Consider the following 10707-nt stretch of genomic DNA (forward strand, 5'->3'; position numbering starts at 1 on the left):
AGATAGCCACACAGTGACCCTCACACTATTTGGCAGTCGGTGCCCAACCTATCATCTTAGCCTATCGATCAAGCGCCAGTGACCGACGCCCAATATGTCCCATCCGCAAGCATGCGAAGGAAGACTTCGTCCCCTTTTCTATAGAAAGGGCACGCTAGCCTCAACCCAGCATAGCACAACCTCTTCCCTGAACCTAGCCATAATGCCTGGCCCCGTAGTGCACAATGAGACCACAACAACAAACCTTGGAGGTTTTGTGACCATATTCGCAAACCTCACCCGTCGTGCCTATGCGTTAGAAGAGCCCCCAGAATATGTCGTGTACCAAGGACCCATGAGCGGTGAGGACCGTCAATTCTGGGCCACTGTGCACATCTACGGTAGGAGTCTGTCGCCAGAACGCCCCTACAGGTTCACCGGAAGGACAACTTCCTTCGAGCCACAAGCCATCCAGCTAGCTGCCCGAGAGGCTATAGTTCAACTCCGACAGAGTCGCCCAGAGTTAACCGTCGCTCGTTCTACTACTACCCCAGGCGTGAAGGGTATGGTAGATCACCCCAAGTTGCCAACGGAGACCATGAGACGGATCCTGCATTGTTGCACCTAGTGCGTTATGTAGATGCACTAGAGGCACTGTTTGATCAGATCACCATTGATCTGATCGCAGCTCGTGGAGAGCTGGTTCGCCGAGCCCCGGCAAGCAGGGAAGACGAGCCCGACACTGACAACCCAGTCATGCTGTTCGGACACCCGATCGAGACCCTGAGGTCAGCCCCAGCCATCAATCAAGGTGCTTTGATGACCCCAGAAGTGCTTCTCGTCTTTTGGGAGGAAACTCCAACGGGATTGTGGCCAACAATCCCCGTGATGGTCATCATCGCCACCCCAACCCTGCAGCCCCTCTACCACCTCCAGCTAATCCTGACAGTGAGACCCGTGGAGAAGCCTCGACATCCACAAGGCATGCCCGTTTGGATGTAAACGAGGTAGACTAAGTCACCCGAGTAGTGCCGAGTCTCGGTGTATCCTCGCTTTGTAATCGTGTGACCTTGTAAACAAACGCAGTCTGTTGTTGTGCCTCTGTTTTAATAGTAGCCCTTGCATAATTGTGTCAGCCTGCAGTTGCTTTTTTATTTCAGGCACAACTACCAAAACCAACCCCGACGACACCCATAGTAACACGTCCCCTTTTTGAGATATGTGTATCTGTGGTTTTGACCCCGACCCCTTGGAGATGATCTGGCAGATTTATTACCTTTCACCAAGTAAATAACCCAGCCCGGATGCTATATAAGAAGGCCACCTCGTGACCTTACCCAGCACCCCTCACCTCGTGCACCACCGTCACAACCATTTCTTGCCATGCCGAGCCCTAGTATTTATCTGAGAACCCCAGATGCAACCCCGGGTAGCTTTGTCAAAATATTGTGGGACTTTACCTGCAGTACCATGGGTTCTACCCAGTCACCCCAGTACGAGCTATTCAAATCGAGAATCACCCCTTCCACCTCGAAATATTGGGCAGCAGTACACATCCCTCCCGTAGACTCCAACCAAGACCCACCGGAGGTCTCCTTCGTTGGGAGATCTATGCCAACCCCACACATGGCCATAGAAGCTGCTGCGTACGAAGCGATTGCTCGTCTTTGATTCGCGGTACCCTATGCCAGCGAACGAGGGTATTATTACTTTCCGAGCCGTGCAGCACCCGGAGGAGTAACATCTTTTCCCGGTGGACGATTTGAGAGAGACCCAGTACTGGCCAACCTTGTCCAGTACATCATCGCTCAAGAACGTTTGAACCAGTGAGTAATGGATTACCTCCAGAGTCTCGCTGATTTGAATCCTCAGGTTGCCATCGGCAGACCACTAAGGCCCGACCAGGAGAGACACATACATCGACTGGTCAATCCACTTCCTCCGATAAAAGAGGAGTGTGTCCAAGTACCAGAGACGTTTTCTCGGGACCCCGTCCAGCTACCGTTTTCATTTTAGACGTCACTGCTGTGTTTATTATTGCAATATTTATTATTGCGTTGTAACTTATGCATGCTACCCCGAGTTTGTACGACGAGTCGATTATTTGGTTTCTACTAATATGAGTAGTTTTCATTGTGATTTTTCTTAACCATTGTCCCCACGAAAAATCCTAGAGTGAAATTTCTTTTCCCTGAGTTGCTGCATCACCTATCCTCTCACGTCATGGATTATTTTTATTCACGCAGCACCACGGCAGCAGACCCACAACCACTCAGACTCTTACACTGCTTGCAAAGACACGTAACCGTGTTGCATCTCACCGATTCCCTCCCTAAGCGCACCACAGCCTCCAAAGGAGAGATTAGCGGAAAATCATCCGGATACTAATCACCTTCGGCACACCGACAATAGCTAACACCCGGCATCACACCTAGTCCTCGTGATCACCGCCACCGCGGAGAGCCAACACCCGGGCAGCAGCATCACGGTGATCATCGAGGATCATCGCGCACAGGAGCACGGAGAGCCCCAGCACTGCCGGCATCCCTCCGCACACTAGGATCACGTACCAGTCTGGCGCCGCCTCCGCCATTAGAGCCTCGTCTCGAACTCCTGTAAGCAGTAATGGAGGAGAAGGAGGAGGAGAAACGAGGCCAGGTGCAAAGTAGAAGAAGGAGCACCGCGATCTTTTTATAGCTCGAGATCGGTGTACGGTGGGCGAAGTCCACCAGCGCCGCTTGTCGCCGGATCGCCGGTGTTCGGAGGCCAATCCGCGAGCAGTGCCGACAGCGCACTGGCCCGCGAAGTGAGTGCACGCTGCACTGGCAGCAAGCACGCCACGCACTATCGCAGTACGGCCTAGATGCCATACGCCCTAGACGTCGCGGTGGAGAAAGCGTGGGAAAGCACGCGGGAGAGAGGAAGAAGAGAGAGCCAGAGAAAGAAGGAGAGACTGACAGTGGGCCCTAGGTCCACCTGTCAGCCAGAGGGAGCACTGTGCTTTAGAATTTATTCTAAATTTACTACATCCAACGTAGGAATCACTCGTTTTTCCTAAACGTGGATTTCTCCACACAACGCGAGTGTCCCACCCTGTAGTTTTACACCACTTATTGCCCTCTCACTGTAGCCGATTTTTACCGCTTAAGTAAAGTAACTGTTTTGACCTGGTAAAAGTATTATTTTCAAATCCTTAGCAAATCTCGGGGACGAGATTTTTTCTTAAGGGGGGTAGTATTGTAACACCCCAAAAATTTAACCAGGTTTTAATTATTAAAATTTTGCCAGGAGTTTAAAAATTTTGCCTTCTGGATTTTCTGTTGATTTCAGAACCTTTCTTTTTTTTGAGGAGTTTTACCCAAGTGGAAACTTTCCAAAAATGTATTGGATTTCTATGCTCTCTCAATATAACAATTTTTAATCAGTAGAACTTTATTTATTGAATTATATTTTCCTGAGCATTATTCCTTAAAATGACTTTCATCAGTTTTGGAGCTCTTTTTGAACTACCACCATTTGATAAATTTAACTAAAATTCCATCCAAAATTTGGAGATGTCATGTGATGTTTCAAAATCACTTTTATGCAAAAATATATTTCATTCATTGCATATTTTGAGTTCTACACCTGTTTTTCAAATCTGGTCCAGTGGGCATTTTTGCACTACAGCCTATTTAAATATTTCTTTAAAGCCTCCACCAAAATTATGGGATGTCAGTGGTAGCATGCCATCCAACTTTATGCAAAAACCTAGTGATGTTCTTTGGAAAAATTGAGTGAATCAACCTCTTTTTCATTCTGGTCCAGCCTTGTGTTTTCTACTGCAACCCTATTTATTTTTGCTCTAGTGACCTTGTGCTTTCACCTGCTTCTAGTCAACCCTACAAAACCTCTAAGTCCAGGAGCATGCACCCTTTGGGACATTTTTGGTTCATGTAATGATGCCATTTACTCCCTGTCCAGAATTGAAGTTTTGCAAAACTTGCACTAGCAAGTTTCTTCATTTGTCAAACTAACCTCACCACCCTCTCTTTCATCTAAAGAGACCCCACTCTGGGAGATTTGGCCACTCCAAGAACTGCCTAGGTGCCTTTGGCATTTTGTCAAACACCTTGAGAGCATGGACAGATTTGGCATGAGTTTTTGTTTACATTATGAACTTGATACCCCGACCAGACCAGCATGTCCCATGGATTTGCCCTAGCCTATAACCCCACCCTGCTAACCCTCTTGTGGTTTAGAGCCCCCTAACATACCTTAGCATTCTGTCGAGCACGTCCCGTGCGTGCTCTGGGCGCGCCCAGAGCGCGCGTTTTGCACATGCCGCAACCGAGCCGCCGCGTCTCGCCCCGCACCCACTCTGGCCCTTGGCCGACCGCAGCCAGCACGCCATGTCCCCTTCTGCTCCCCACGAGCACCGCAGCCCTCGCCACGTCTCCGGCAAGCCAGGAGCTAGCCGCCACTGCCGCCCGACAGCCCCTGCACTGGTCGGCGCCGCCCGAGCCACGCCCGCTCGCCAGCTCGCCCTTGGAGCAGTACCCGCTCGTCCGCTAGCTCCTGCCGCCATCCCCAGCCCCGCCACGATGCCCTGCAAGCTACAGAACGGCGGTCGCCGACGAGCTCATCCACTGCCGCCGCGAACCGACGTGGGAGCGCTATAAAAGGAAGCCCCTCGAGCCCCTCCGAGCACACAAGCAGCCTCACACCATACTCCTAGTGCCCCCGTTGCCGTCAATTGGAGAGGAAGAGGCCGTCTTCCCCCACTCCGGCCATTTCGGCCACCGCCGCCTCCCAGCTCTGTTCGGCGCAACCAGGGCCTCCCCCTATCCACTCTCTTCACCAGGAACCCCCTCTCCCTCTCGTGAGTCCATCCCCCTACTCGATTTTGGTCAGGGACCGTCGGAGCCAAAAACTCACTTTGCCCGACGGCCACCGTCCGCTGCGGAGCTCGCCGCCGGCAGCTCCGTCCACCCCAGAGACCAAAGCGACCACCAGTAGGATCGCCTAGATCCCTGAGACCTCGGGTGGCCTCGGTTTCCCGAACGGTGCCACCGTTCGCCGACGAGCCTCGCCGGAGTTCCGCCCCGCTCGGACAGAGAAAGAAGAGGGGAGGGAAGACCAGTCAAACCTGACCAGTGGGCCAGGCGGGCCCACTATCAGTGACTCAGGCGTGGTCCATGCTGGATAAGTGGAAACGTGTTTCCAGAATACGCTTTCGACGTGTACGTATATATTCGAATCGTTTTTTTTTCTGTTTTATCTTAATTAACAGATTTTAACCAAAACTTTGACTAAGCTTAACTTTTTAAATACAACTCCAAATGAGTTGATTCTTTTTCCTACCTCTCTCAAATATTGTCTAGTTTATTTTAAGCTTTATTTGAAAAAAATTCAAAACAACTTTTTGTGCTGTTTTGAAATTGTGTGTTAATTCAAATATATTTTTAAATAGGATTTTTTTGAAGAGAGGACAAAGCTTTCAAGAGTTTTGGAATGCACCTTGCCTCCCCACGACTTAAAGGAAAGCATTCTGAACCCTGGCATAATATTGTGTGTGTTGTTTTAACACGGTGACAACACCACCCTACACAGGCATACGTCATTTTATGTGATGATGTGTTCCTCCTCATGAGTGCATATTAATGATTTTCATGCTAATGGAGTGATATGGTTGTGATGGAAATCACCGTCATATGCCTTTCATGCATACCGGAAGGGAAGCCGGGAAGGCCTCTGTCTTGGGTAGACACGGTCTAGTTCGTAGTCCTCTGTCGAGACGGTCGTGTCCGGTATGGCATGGGGGGGTATGTCACGTGGTGTTTCTATCTGTTGGTTGAAGTATATTGTTATGCTAATCATGCAGGGAATATTTAAACCTCCTGAGTCAACCGTAGATCGAGTCTTGTTCCGGTAACCCCCATACTTGTTTCGTACTGCCACTTGTCCCTGCCATAGGTAGGGTATGGTTCAGTGAATTGTCAACCCTTTCCTAGCACACACCATACAGAGAGGCCATGGTGGAAGATACCGGAGGCATCCGGTAGGCATGCCACCTGGTCCGGGAGCATGGGTGTTTCGGTTGTAGCCGAAGGGGTAGCTCCCCCAGTTTGCGCGCGGTATAAATTTTGTGATCCCATGTTACATCGAGGTTGTAGCCTCCCCACTTAGAGTTTCGCTTAAGGGTGTTGTGGGTGATTCTAGACACCGGTAAGTTGGGCTGGTGTGTGCGGATAGGTGTGTTTCCAATTAAAAGACCATAGACGGAATTAGTCCTGATGGACTAAAGGAATCCGTTACTCGTGGGTAAAGAGTACACCCTCTACAGAGATTAAAACCTATTCGAATAGCCGTGTCCATGGTTAAGGATTACAGTCTGGGATGGGTCAAGTGTCGGTCTTAGTGTCGGTCTTCGGAGGAGAAAAATGCTAAACCAGAACATGGATCATGATTGGTGACTTATGATGATTATGATTATTATGGACTAACCCTTTTTGAAGTATTGAGTATCCCTGGGACGGTTTTACCTCCTGGATATTCACTAAGAATATTTATTTTATAAGCCCTTTATGTGGTGTTGCTGAGACGCCCGACTATGGCATTTATTTTATATGCCCTTTATGTGGTGTCGCTGAGACGCCCGACTGTGGCATTTATTTTATCAGCCCTTTATGTGGTGTCGCTGAGACGCCCGACTGTGGCATTTATTTTATCAGCCCTTTATGTGGTGTCGCTGAGACGCCTGACTGTGGCATTTATTTTATAAGCCCTTTATGTGGTGTCGCTGAGACGCCCGACTGTGGCATTTATTTTATCAGCCCTTTATGTGGTGTCGCTGAGACACCCGACTGTGGCATTTATTTTATAAGCCCTTTATGTGGTGTCGCTGAGGCGCCCGACTATGGCATGCTTGTTATTTATTTTATAATTTTATCACTTCTATGTTATTGCATATCCATAAATAACTTGCTTGCATGCATCAGAGATTTTTTTTTGTGACTGACGTCATGATTTACCGTTGTTATATTATACCCATGTTCATTATGTTTGCGAGTACATTCAAAAGTACTCACTGGCTTGTCCCTGGCTATTGTCTTGGCCAGATTTCTTGCGCGGAGAGGAGCGATCGTGATGACAGCCCCGGAACCTACGAAATGGTGATAGCAGCCTTGCGAAGATAGGAGTTAACCTGGTCAGCTATTCCTGTGGGAAATGGAGTCCCATAGACGCTCATGATCCACAAAACGCTTCCGCCATCAACCACTAGAAACCAAATTGTTGTACTCACAAGCCAGAATGGTCTTGTACTACATTTTTTGCTTTTTGCTTGGAATTTCTGTATCAAATTGGTGCCTCATCAGCTAACAGTAATCCTGGGGCTGGTGAGCACAAAGGCCATTTTCTGGAAGTTAATACCCGGAAAACCGGTCGCCACACCGCGCGAGATATCGATAAGAGACAGATAGAGGGAAGAGCTCTACGAGCGTACAAGCACTTGGATATGGGGGTGGGTGGCGGGAAGATGGTGCGAGGAGCCAAGTGGAGGGAGAATTTGAAGGAGTGCACAAGTGCGAGATCGATATTTAAAGAGAGGGGGCGAGTGCGCTGTTGCACGCAGTGGCGGAGCCATGAAAAATAAATGAGCTAGGGGGCAAGCATTGCCAATCATTTACGGGGAGGGCCAATTAATCAACTTAAACCATTTTACCAGCAATTGATCTACTGATCACATTCATATTAACCTCAATATATAGTGATGTTAGGGGGTAGGGCCCTTGCTGTCCCCTGTCTTCGCCACTGTGCACGTCTCTGAGAGATGAAGCGGAAGGCATGGATGATGAGAGGGGGACAATGGATGTATAATGTGGGTGTATTAGCTATGTAATCCTATATAGAGAGGTATATATTGATTGATGTGTGCGTGGGAAAGAGGGTGAGGCCTGACTAGATATATAGATCGATCGGTTTGTCTGGAAAACTGGGAAAGACCCAGCTATGTACACACACATAGAGGAACATCGATCGTTGCACATGCATGTGAGAGATAAAGAATGCCCAAAGTGATGAAGAGGGGGAGGTGTGTGTGTGTATGCATGGGAGACCGACCTGAAGAAAAAGATTGCATGTGTGCGATGGATAATGCTGAGTGGTAGTGTGTGTGCATGCACGAGAGAAAGTTAGTGGTACAATTATAAAGAGAAGATGATTGTGTGGGTGTAAAAGGCTAGGTGAGGCCATAATCAATGTAAATTTGAATTCACATATTTGAATAAGAGATCATGATGTTTGAAACCCATGCATGCATGAATATAACTGAGATATGTGCAGTGTGGTTTGGAACTGAGCATGCTATACTGTATACACATTGAAACAAGGTCAGACTAATTTGAATTTGAGATACCGATGGCAGGCATCATTTGGCCACATTGCATCCGTGCATGGACACACTATTCAAATTGGAGATGATGGGTGGCTTCACATCACATATCTATATCTATATCCCTATATAGTGTGCGAATAACTTTGAAAGATGGTCGTTCGATGAAGCCAATCCGACGGTGCAGAGATGGCAAATCCGAGCACTATTGGTCGTTGAATATCATCTACATTCCACCAGATTTAGCCACATGTACAATCCAGAAGACTACATGGTTGAACTTAAGCATAATGCACAAACCTCAAAACACAAGCACTTCTCCTTTGTTCTAGAATCTTCCGTATCATAATTACCCAAAAAAATCTACATGAATTGCCATTATTTGTTTTTTTACTTTATGCTTTACAACACAGAATTCCATGAATCTTAAAATTGATTAGCTTTTTTTATAAAAACTAATTGATTTTGAATGAGATGAACTATAAGAATTAAATGAACATCTACATCATGCATATATGACTCAAACCTTACATGCCATAGTGTGGTAATTATTCATAATTTGGTTGCCGAATCTCATGCGCGCAATGCACGTGTACCTTACTAGTCTAAATGGTGTTTATGCGTGTATTGTGTGTGTTAAACACATTGTACGTAGTATCATACATGGTTCAGATTCCGAACATCTAGCTAGAGCATACATGTACTATGATTTGAATTCAACATAAAATGGATACATATATTTGAATTTGAGATCGTATGTACATGTAGTTCATATTTATATAGGAATTTACTACTCCTATATTCATGTCATGTGTTGTGAAGATAATATTTAGATGGTTGTATAACTAACCCGAGTACAATCCCATTCAAACAGGGAAAATATACTCAAATTTAGTCCATATGCTAGACAACACGAATTGTTTTTTTATTGTTGAGGGAAGTGCAAATTGATTTGGTACTGTACACATTATGTTTGTTGTCCTGATTTTTTTAGTTTTGTTGTTGTTGTATTTGAATGCATTTCTAGTAATATAGTAAAACGGGACATGGCTCTCTCTAGTGAGGTGCGGTTTGTGTTTTTATGTACACGTTAAGCTTGTTCTCCCGAAATTTCAAGTCGCATCTTGTTATGCCAAAATTTCAAGCTAGCATATATGTCTATCATGTTGCAAAACTCACGCCTCTTCAACCTGCGCCTTGTTACCCCAAAATTTTAAGATATATCTTTGTCTCGTTGTGCTCCCAAAACTCCCTCCATCTCAACCCGCGCCTTGCTATCCCAAAATTACAATGCACAAAAACTCCCACCTCCTGCAAAATCCCGACACGCAAAATGCCCGTGATACCCCTGAACCGAAAGAATCGCCTAGCTCAAATCGGTGGGGGTACTTTTTTACTTACCTCACATTTCGGACAAGTGTGTCCCTAAGCCATGGTTCGCCCCTCCCATCCCATCCGCCCACCTATTCGTACACCGAGGCCGTGAAAACCCGCGAAGCCCCACACCCTCCCTCCGTCCGCCACCCAGCCAGAGCCTCTTCCCCGACGACGTCGTCCACAGCATCACCTCGACGTCCCTCATCCACCGCACTGGATGAGGATCCGTCGTCGATCTCATCATCCTGCTGGTTCAGCCACCCCGTCCTCCACCTCCAAGGAGTTGCCCCGACGTTCCCCTCGTCTTTCCCACCACCTGCATTCCCACACCGTTGTCTTCACCTGCACCACTAGAAGAGCAACATCATCACCAATTCCTCGGATGAAGTTGAGGCCTAATCGGCGCCACCAAAGAGGTTCTATACTAATCGTTGCATTTTCTTCTTGATTCAATCTAACGATGCTGCCGGCGCTTGGTCCCGAGCTGACATGGCACGGCTCTATCCATGACGTCGCCAGCCACTTCCGCCATCGCGTCGCTCCCTCGACGGCGATGTCCACATCAGTAGGAGCTGTTGTTACTTTGGCTCTCGCTCGTGCTGCTGCTCTGCTCTTTCTCTCGATCCCCCGCATGGTCTTCTCTTGCTCTTGCTCGCGCTGCTGCTCTTGCTCTTGCTCTTGCTCTTGCGTGCGCTGCTGCTCTCGCTCTTGCTCTTGCTCTTGCACGCGATGCTGCTCTACTCTTGCGCGCGCTGCTGCTGCACGAGTAGTAGATCCTGCTCTCACTCGAGCCCCTGTAGCTGCTACCTGAGATGCTGCTACACGACCAGTTGTCCCGGCTCTCGCACGTGCTGCTTCTCCGGGTGCTATTGCTACTGCTTTTCTGCTACTAGTACGTTCAGTTTCGATAGCAAAATTCAGTTTCAACAGTTAAATTTAGTTTCGACAGTTAAATTCAGCTTCGACAGTTAAGTTCA

The sequence above is a fragment of the Triticum aestivum genome, chromosome 2B (assembly GCF_018294505.1).
Source record: "Triticum aestivum cultivar Chinese Spring chromosome 2B, IWGSC CS RefSeq v2.1, whole genome shotgun sequence".
NCBI classification, from domain to species: Eukaryota; Viridiplantae; Streptophyta; class Magnoliopsida; order Poales; family Poaceae; genus Triticum; species Triticum aestivum.